This window comes from Equus quagga, chromosome 5 (genome assembly GCF_021613505.1).
Source record: "Equus quagga isolate Etosha38 chromosome 5, UCLA_HA_Equagga_1.0, whole genome shotgun sequence".
Taxonomy (NCBI): Eukaryota; Metazoa; Chordata; class Mammalia; order Perissodactyla; family Equidae; genus Equus; species Equus quagga.
The window spans coordinates 67,098,178-67,108,499 of NC_060271.1; the positions used below are offsets into that span (position 1 = coordinate 67,098,178).

The window sequence follows — 10,322 nt, forward strand, 5'->3', positions numbered from 1 at the left end:
CATGAGCATAGTGTGACTTTCTGGTTTTCCGAGTCATCTTTGATAGCTCTCAAAGAAGTTTTAGGAAGAACTCTCCAGCGTGGGGATGCCGAGCATGCTCGAGCCGGGTGGCCTGGGGAGGTGGTGGCGGGGGCGCCCCCCCCATCCCCTAGGCGACCACTCAGACCCGCCTGCGGAAGAAGGACCAGGCACAGTGAAACTTGCTCGGTCCCACACTAGCACACATGACTCGGAGCTTATTCATATGACGTTTTGGTATAACAAAATAAAATGCAGGGAACCAAAAGTAAGATAATTAAAGGCAGTAAAACTGAAATAAAATAGGAAGATCATCAGCCAAGAAAGACCCAGTGGAGAAAGCAGAGGATGGGAAAGAGAGTGAAGCAGGGTTTTATAATGATGTATTTCAGCAGGCTGCCTGAAATTTAACTGAAAAATCATTGCTTTTTCTTTAGAGAACTGCTCTTTTCAGTTACATGAAACAAACCAGCCTCTCGATGTGAACTGTCTGCTATTCTTGCTTATACTTAGGAAAATATAATTAAATATTCTCATGCTTGGCATGAGAAGGAAAAACACCTATAAAATTTTATGGAATATTTTTCATTTCACTAGCATTCATCAATCTTTCACTTTTAGTAAACATTTCCGTTGTATTCTATTTCGGGGATTTTGTACTTTTAGGCATTAGGTTTACTAAATACCACATCTGCCTTTTTACTCAAATTATTTTCTTTACTTGTGGCTTTTTGCATTAGCCAGTTTTCCTGATAGCTTGTATAGATTATTACCTGAATTTCTCTAAAATCACCCTTTCCGTTTAGATGTCAAAAATTATTTTTATTTCTTTACAGTAATTTTAATTTGGATTTCCATTCTTCCTTATGTTTTGGGAGATCTGTCTGTCTACCGAAGTCTGAAAGCACAGAATATTTATTCTTATCAGTGTCCTTTTTGCATCGGCATTCAGAGTTACTGCCTGTCATTTTCCATGGTGATTTTATTTATGGCTTTTACAACCTCTGGCCAGAAGCTATGACCTTGGTACAGGCCACTGAGCTAACTTCCTGTATGAATGAGACTATCCAATATTTTCTCTTTTCATCCTACTCCAATTATAATGCGAGCCCTAAAAAATACTCTTGCCCAAGCTCATTATCTCTTTTCTTGGTACCTGGTTACCATCTGTGCCACTTCAAGTAATCCCCCTTTTTCTTAAAGTACAGATGCCAGCGTTTTCTGAGAGGAACATTCTCTGGTTGTACTTTGTCAATAGTTTTCACATTGCTACAGTGATTGCTTTAATTGTCACAAGCTTGATTTAAGAAACATTGCATTACTTATGGTTCCATTTGTCAACTGGAAATGCTGCTTCATCCCACTTACGGTTCATGATCTTGAGCAAATTGAAAAGCCTACATCAATAATAATTTGTTAATGTCTCAACAAATTATCTCTAACATTACAACTAATCAAAACTTACAACTACAGGGGGCCCACCTGGTAGCATGGTCTTTGGGTTTGTGCACTCTGCTTCCGTGGCCCGGGGTTCACAGGTTCCGGTCCCAGGCACGGACCCGAGCACAGCTTGTCAAGCCATGCTGTGGCAGGTGTCTCACATATAAAATAGAGGAATATGGGACAGATGTTAGCTCAGGGCCAATCTTCCTCAGCAAAGAGAGGAGGATTGGCAGCAGATGTTAGCTCAGGGCTAATCTTCCTCACCAAAAAAAAAAAACAAAACAAAAACAAAACCTTACAACTACAATAAGAATCCTAATTTTTAAAATGAGAAAGAATAATGACTCAGGACATATAAAAATGAACTAAAACTTTTCCTGTCCTAATTTTCATACCTTTTCAAAATGTATCTTTTGGGATTATGATGCTATTTATTAAACAGTATTTCCTTTTAAAAACAAAATAATTCCAAGAAAAGCATTTATATCTGTTCAGGAACATTGCATATTACAAATGTTAATTTGTTATTAACACAAAAGTGAAATGAGTTAACATTTGGCCATACGGATGTTTGTGTCACCCAAAATACTACTGGATGCAAACTGTTATGTAAACATGAGATTCATTGCCAACTTAAGATACGAACTTAAACATTTTTATCTAATTAAAAAAAAAACTCTCAGCAGCAGCCTACCACCCAAGATACAACTGTGGGAGAGGACAGCAAGAGAAAGAAAAACCCCCCGAGTGGCTGCTCCTGTTAGACTTTCTCGCTCTCCACTTTTCCTTCCTTCCAGCTGAAGAGGATGGAAAGTTACTCACACTTCCCAGAATTCATTGCAACTTGGGTCTGGATGTGAAATCAGGTTCTACAATTAGATGCACTCATGTGGGACTTGGGAGGCTGACCCCAAAGCCATCTTTCTGTCCTCTTCTCACTGTTTTTGCTAGCAAGCAAGGTGATGAAAACCTAAGGTTTGGGGGCAGAGCATTTCTTGTATCAAAAGGCTTCTTCAGGGGCTGGCAAGGTGGCCAAGTGGTTAAGTTAGCATGCCCCACTTCAGCAGCCTGGGGTTCGGATCCTGGGTGCAGACCTATCACCAGCTCATCAAGCCATGCTGTGGCAGCATCCCACATAAAAGAACTAGAATGACCTACAACTATGTACTGGGGCTTTGGGGAGAAAAAAAAAAGAGGAAGTTTGGCAACAGATGTTAGCTCAGGGCCAATCTTCCAAAAGAAAAATAAAGGAATCCAATTAACCATTTAAAAAAAAGGCTTCTGAAGTTTGGCTTTCCAATCCCTGGATGGCAGCTTCAGGTGTGTGTTCTTGAACTCTCAGCTTCAGGGTCAGCCTCGCGACAACTATTGTGAGCAAGTTGGTAATCGCTCTAGGAGCATTTCTGGAGGCACAATCCAGAACCAGCGCCTTCAGTCCTACTTATGATTTTTAAGGACCTAATTCCCTGTATTAAGTCCCTTCCTCTCGAAATATCTGGAGTTTTCCTGTTTCCTGCACTCAGCTCTGACTGAGACAGCTTTCATCATCCCAGTAGTCCTTCCATAAAAGAAAGAAGTGGGTGGGGGTCTAATTTACTCTACCAAAGACGGCATGTCTGTCCCTGCACTGTGTCCTCTATGTCTTTAGGGGACCTTGGGAGTGTGGCACGCACACACGTTTAGTTCTTTCTGTTAACCCAGGGGTTTAAACTGCCAGGTCCGTAGTCAACAAGGAGGTGGCTGTACCTTTGAAGGCCAGATCAGTGTTAGTGATGACTCAAATTATCGTACGAAGCCACATGCCAGTCTGTCCCATCACTCCCCATATCCAGCTGGAGTTGGGGCAATAATGTAGCCTCTCGGTGTCCCTTATAAATTTCTCTCCATTTTGCTCCCAGAGGTCCCTGACCCATAGAGCACTGTCTTAAGGGACCCCCTTACGCAATAGGTTGAGAAATCACTGCTATTGCCCATGTCAGCCCATGGCTATGTTAATTTTCTCTTACTGCCCTGACAATTATCACATAGAGGTTTAAAATAATGCCCATTTATTGTCTAACAACAGTTCTGCAGGTCCGAAATCTGGGTAGGCTCAACTGATTCCTCTGCTCTGGGTCTCACAAGGCCAAAATCAAGGTGTCGGCCGGTCAGGATCTTATCTGGGAGGAATCTGCTTCCAAGCTCATGCAGAATGTTGGCAGAACTCAGTTCCATGTGGTTGTAGGACTGAAGTTCCCTCTTCCTCGTTGGCTGTCAGTTGAGGATCATTTTCAGCTTCTGGAGGCTGCTGTCGCTCCCTGGCTCATGGCCTTCTCCACCTTCAAAGCCAGCAAGAGCAGATCAAGTCTTTCTCACACTTTGACTCTCTCTAAAGTCTCCTCTGCCTCGTCTCCCTATCGTCTCCCACTCCACACACATATACTCACACAGGGCCACAAGCCGTCCTGCCTGTTCTTTCTTCTTCTCTCCTTGGACCCCCACTTCAGCACCTCCAGCTGGAGAGCCCTTTCTTTGCTTTATCATCCATGAGTTTATGATTTAAATTTTTGAATTTGATTTATGAGCAGCGTGAGGAAATTCTTTAAAAGTTTTTTAGTTGTGAAAAGCATAAGGAAAACAAATATAAGCCCCCACTTCCCCACAATTCTATAGTCTCTCTCCTTAGAGGAAACTACTGTTAAAACTTTCTTTTTTATCTTTCCATACAAGCATTGTATATATACATTGCTCCATTCTTAATTACGAAATGCAAAACATATTCAGATATGTGCACAAAACGAAATGGACAGCTCAATTGTTTATTATGAAGCAAACATCCACATAACCACCACCCAGGCTAAGAACCCTGCCAGCACTCCAGAAGCACACACTCCATGTCCCCACTCTCCTCCCCTAAGGTGATACTACCCTGACCATAATGATAATCATGTCCTTGTTTTTGTCTCCAGTTCTACCATCTGAGCACATACTCTTAAGCACTATAGTTCCATTTTCTCTGCTTTTGAAATGTATATAGACAGAATCATATAGCACGGACTCTCTTGTGTCTGACGTCTTTTGATCAGCATTAACATGAATGAGATTCATCCATATTGCTGTGTGTATGATGAGTTTGTTCTTTTCTATTACTGAGTACTACCCCATTGTGTGAATATTCAGTAATTTATCTGCTCTCTTGTTGATGAATATCAGTTTTGACCTACTGATACACACTAACTATATTCTTTTTTTCCAACTTTATTGAGACATAATTAAAGTACACTCACCTGCATTTTGTACGACTTTGTCAATTTTTTTTCTTCCTTGCCCCAAAGCCTCCCAGTACATAGTTTTATATTCTAATTGTAGATCCTTCTAGTTCTACTATGTGGGACGCCGCCTCAGCATGGCTTGATGAGTGGTGCTAGGTCCGTGTCCAGGATCTGAACCTGCAAAACCCTGGCCGCAGAAGCGGAGCACGCGAACTGAACCACTCGGCCACAGGGCTGGCCCAACTTTGTCAGTTTTGACACACACTAACAGCTGGCAAAACTATCACAGCATGAAAGTGAACACGTCCATCACCTCCTTGCGTTCTTTTGGTTGGATGGAGGGATGGATGGATGGATGGTTGGTTGGATGGATGGATGGATGGATGGATGGTTGGATGGAGGGATGGATGGATGGATGGTTGGATGGAGGGATGGATGGATGGATGGTTGGATGGATGGATGGATGGATGGATGGATGGATGGTTGGATGGATGGATGGATGCATGGAGATGGTCTGCAAGGAAGAAATGAAGGAAGGAAATCTAGATGATAGATGGAATGGATGGATGGATGGATGGCTGGATGACTACAAGGAGCCTCACATGGTATAATTCCTCTTACCATTTTAGATGCACTTCTCTGGATACCTTTTAAAACAGATGTGTTACAGAGACAGTTCATGCATCAACTGACGCTAAGGGTCCATTCTGGTGCCTGGGTGGCCTGCTGACCCGGGAAATTGACTGGTGATTGAGAAATGACAGGCACACCCTGCTTTGTGTCTTGGACAGCAGCTCGTGAATGTAACACTCTGGGCAACTAAAGACAAATCAGACAGGGAGGACTGACTTGAACCTCTCTACGTTGCTGCTGATCTGAGCTGAGTGTGCACTCCCGATCACATGACCAGCACCGTTTGAGTCACATTTCAGAGTATCACATAAAAGAGAGATCAGTAATGTCTTAGAGAGTTAGCAGACCTCATCTGCACTGCCCACAACCAGTATCTCAAGTTCCCAGGCCGCAAGAGGGGCCCAGCCTTCACCCAGACCTCTGTTCTCAGAAATTATTTCTTTTACATCACCTCTTCTCTCGCGCGTCCATCTTTTGCTCTCCTCCACATAACTTCTCATAACTCTCCCATCCCAGCACCACCCCTACATGGGTCCCCTCCTTTGAGACGCTCCAAAGTCTCTGGCAACTTCCATCTCTGGCTTCTGGGGCGGATGAGACTTTGGATCTAGAGGCCTTCAAAATGGGGTTCTTACAGCCCACTCTGAGCCCTCACCTCCCTCCCCTACCTTCACGCCCACCAGCTCCATCCCAGAATGACCCAAAAGACTCTGGCGTCCCCTGCAGCCTCGCTGGGACATCGGCTTCTGTTGCTGGGTGTCCTGGTGCCTGCCCCTTGCCACCTCCACTGCCCTGCTACCTCATGTAACGGGATTGGGAACACCGCTCTCACCCTTCTGGACTCTTATTCTCCAGCCCGACCCTCCATGTTTTGGGATTCCTGCTTCTCCCTCAGTGCTGTTAATCCACACCAGCCCTGCCTCACCACACAAGCAAGATAAGACAAAATCTATACTAATTAGAATTGTTTTCTAATAGCTTCTTGTTTGCTAGTATATTTGAGGAAGGAGGGAAGTTTCTTTAGTTTCATTTTTTTAGGCCCATTTTTTTTTAAAGTACAGAGACAATGAGTAATTATCATGCATAATTCTACCAAGAACTAGCCATTTTCAACAAGTCAGTGTACTACTTGTCTTTAGATTTTTGTTTTCAATATTAACCCAAGTTTCCCCAGGCACACCAACCTGGGAGTAAATTTGAGGTAGCGACATTTACCCATATTTGTTGTCGCCTACCCTGTGGGCCATTACAGGACTTCATACCTCCTACAAACTACCCTCCAACTATGTCTGCAACTGGGTCCCCTATAAGTCAGGACAGCTGCAATGTGGCAGCGCTGGACACCCCCTCTTCCCGAGGGCGCATGGTGATGGGCGCTGTCCCTTCTGGACTGCCACCAGGACCTGCTGGATGTGGCCATCTCTGCCAGGGGTGCAGAGCTGGCCTGTGTCCCCTGGCAGTCTGGAGACCTCCAAGTACCAAGGACCCTGAAATGAGGAGAGCCCTCATGCCCCGGCACACCGGCCAGCCCTTCTCCATTTGTTATGCGTTGTGAAGCAACATGCCCCAGGGTTTTTAGCTGAAGCATCTCTTTCAGTGTTTACTCACAGTCATCCTGTCCCTGGGCAAGAGTCACTGGGGGCTGGGGGCAGACCTGGCTGATTTTAGGACTGCTCGACACTGCACAGCACAGAGCGCTGGGGCTCTGCTACAGACTCAAGTTGCGAGCTGGTTCCTTCTTCTCCTAGGAGGAGGGCTCTCCCAGCAGTTGCTCAGATAGGCTTCTGGATAGTCCCCCCAACAGTCAGCAAGGATAGTCAGCAAGGTGCACCCTGACCCAGAACTCCATTGGGACCACATCCATTTATTCAGCTAATATTAATTGAACACCTACTCCGGGCCAGGTGCTCCACCTGACACTAAGGATAGGAAGGTGCATAAAAATGAAAACGAGCTTACGTTCTAGTGAGAGAGAAGACAACAATCACACAAATAAGTGTGAACAGTAAGAAACAATAGTTACGATGCTCTAGAGCCGGGTATTTGGCGCTGTGAGAAATAACGAGGCTTTTTTTTTTTTTTTTTTATCTAGCTGCCGTGAAGGAGCGCCTTCCTCACTAGACCACAGCAGCATCTACACATGTGTGGGACCTGGGGTGCGGGGACACTGAACCCCTGATGCTCCCCTCGTGCTCAGCGTGTTAAAGCCGCCGAGGAAGGACGTGTGGGGTTCCCGGGGCTCCGTGCGCCAGGCTGCACCTCGCTCCCGGTCTCCACCTTCCGGTCAGTAGCGGAATTACAGGTTCCGGCCGCCTCGTATGTGGATGGAGCCCTGCCAAGCGGGGAAGGTGCGTTGTGAGCAGAGGTAGAGTGTGTCCCTGTGTGGCTGGAGCATTGGCCAGCCAGTGTGAGGCCCTCTGGAGTTCTCTTTACCCCTGGCATGATGAACGACAACGTTCAAGGTGGTGGCCGTGAGTCAGCCTGCGCCCCCAGGATGACGGTGATGAGCAGAACCTCTGACCACCCACCGTGTGCTGGAGGTTGGGCAGGAAACAAAGCTTTGTGGTCCTAAGCCACTAGCCTAGGGGTTTAGTGGTCAGAATTTCCTGAGACTGAGCCTACTGTTGGCTGAAGGCGTATGTTTGTTGTGTTTTCTCAGTAAGACAGCCAGCTTCCGGAGAGCAGTTCTGCCCTTGAATCACCCCCGCCGGGCTTCCTCCAATACGGTGACTTGACTCCAGTCTTTCCAGGAAGCCACTTGTCCCCATAGGAATGGCAGCTGGCACCCTTCCAGTCAGGATCAGCTTCTCTTCCTTTTGTTGAAGCTGCCGTCACCTGCTCCCCTGTCCTGAGACAGTTCACAGGGCAAGGCTCCGGTGGGGCCTTCTGTTGCCCTGGGGCTGTCTGAGCATCCACTTCCTCCCAGCCACCTCTCTCCTCAAGGTTACTTCCTAGGGCCCCACATCTTCCCTCAATGCTTTGCTCAGGCTCCAGGCATATCCATCATGGTCCCCCTTGGTGCTCCACCTGAAGACTTCTCCGCAGGGGGAGGCCACAAGGAGAGGCCTGAACCACCTCTTCCTGCAGAAAGGAGACCAGGCCCCTGTGAGAGGCCTCTCTGGACGCCTTATCTCCTTAGGCCAGAGCAGTTGAGGTTGAACCAGAAAAGCAAAAAAGAACATAAACCAACAATGGACAGAAATTCCCTCCAAACCGATGGCAGCCACAACCTACAGGTACAATTTTAGGGACACTTAAAAGATTCACAATTTAATAAACAAAATGTGGCCCAGTAGTCTCCCCGTTATCCGAGGGGGGTACGTTCCAGGACCCCCAGTGGATGCCTGAAACTGTGGATAGTACCGAACCCTAGATACACTTTCTTGCTATACATACCTACCTATGATAAAGTTTAATTTATAAATTAGGCACAGTAGAGATTAACAACAATAACTAATAATAAAGTAGAAGAATTATAGCAATATACTGTAATAAAAGTTACCATCGATCTTAGCAACCTCCGTACATGATTTTTTTCTTTCCTTATTAAGTCTAGAACTTTCACCTTTTCATTAGAGGAAGTACTTAATGACTTCTCTTGGGCATATGCGAATTGCCAGCATCCCTACTCTTGCACTTTGGGGCCATTATTAAGTAAAATAAGGGTTACTTGAACACAAGCACTGCAATACCATGACAATCTGATAATCAAGACAGCTACTAAGTGACTAGAGGGCGGATAGCGTGTACACTGTGGACACGCTGAACAAAGGGATGATTCATGTCAGGTCAGCCAGGACAGAGTGGGACGACGCGAGATTTCATCATGCTACTCAGAACAGTGTGCAATTTAAAACTTATGGATTGTTTATTTCTGGAATATTCCATTTCATATTTTTGGACTGTGGTTGCCCACAGGTAACTGAAACTGTGGAAAGCGAACTTGCAGATAAGAGCAGACTACTGTATAGAGAGAGAGAGAGAGAAAAAATGGAATATTATTCAGTCTTAAAAAGGAAGGAAATTCTGACACATGCTACAACATGGATGAACCTTGAGAAAACAATGCTCAGTGAAATAAGACAGACACAAAAAGATAAATACTGTGTGATTCCACTCATATGAGTTACCTAGAGTAGTGAAAATCATAGAGACAGGACACAGAATGGTAGTTGCCATGAGCTGGGGGGAATAGGGAGTTATTTATTGTTTACTGGATACAGAGTTTCACTTTGGGAAGATGGACAAGTTCTGGAGATGGATGGTGGTGATGGTTGTACACCAATGTGAGTGTACTTAATGCCACTGAATTGTACACTTAAAAATGGTTATGATGGCAAATTTTGTTATGTGTATTCTAGAATTTAAAAGTAAGATTCACAATTCCAGGAAGGATAAGGGCACCCTATCCTTCATGGGAGCAAAGGTCAACAGGACATCTTTGGAGAGTTATAAGCAATGTTCTTTAAAATTTAAATATTCTGGCACTTTCAGCAATTCTTAGATTTAGTCTACCTAAAAGTACTTACAGAAGTCCACAAACGTGCATATGAAGAGTATTCTTTGAGACATTGTTCCTAATACTGAACACCTGAAAATAATCCAAGGGGGATGGTTAAGTAAATGATGGTATAGCTCAAAAAATGAAATATTGTGCAGGCATCTAAAAGAGTTAAAACTATATTTTCTAACTTAGAAAAATGTTCAAGATGAACTGAGTGGAAAAAAATTAAGAGCATTAAGCATAGGATAATCCCTTTATAGTAAAATAATGGTTCCCTATTGTATTAGTTTTCTATTGCTGCATAACAAATTGCAAAAACTCACTGGCTTAAAACACCCATTTATCATTTCTCGGTTCTGTAGTTCAGAAGTCTGGGTGGGTCACAAGGCCAAAATCAATGTATGGGCCAACCTGGGGTCTGACCTGAAGCCCTGAGAAGAATCTACTTCCAACCTCAGCCAGGCAGAGATCTG

General features: G+C 44.7%; 1 pseudogene; it reads left to right on the forward strand.

The window, feature by feature from the left end:
- Positions 1-433: 433 nt before the first annotated feature.
- Positions 434-1,438, forward strand: LOC124239651 (probable G-protein coupled receptor 160; annotated as a pseudogene).
- Positions 1,439-10,322: the final 8,884 nt, after the last annotated feature.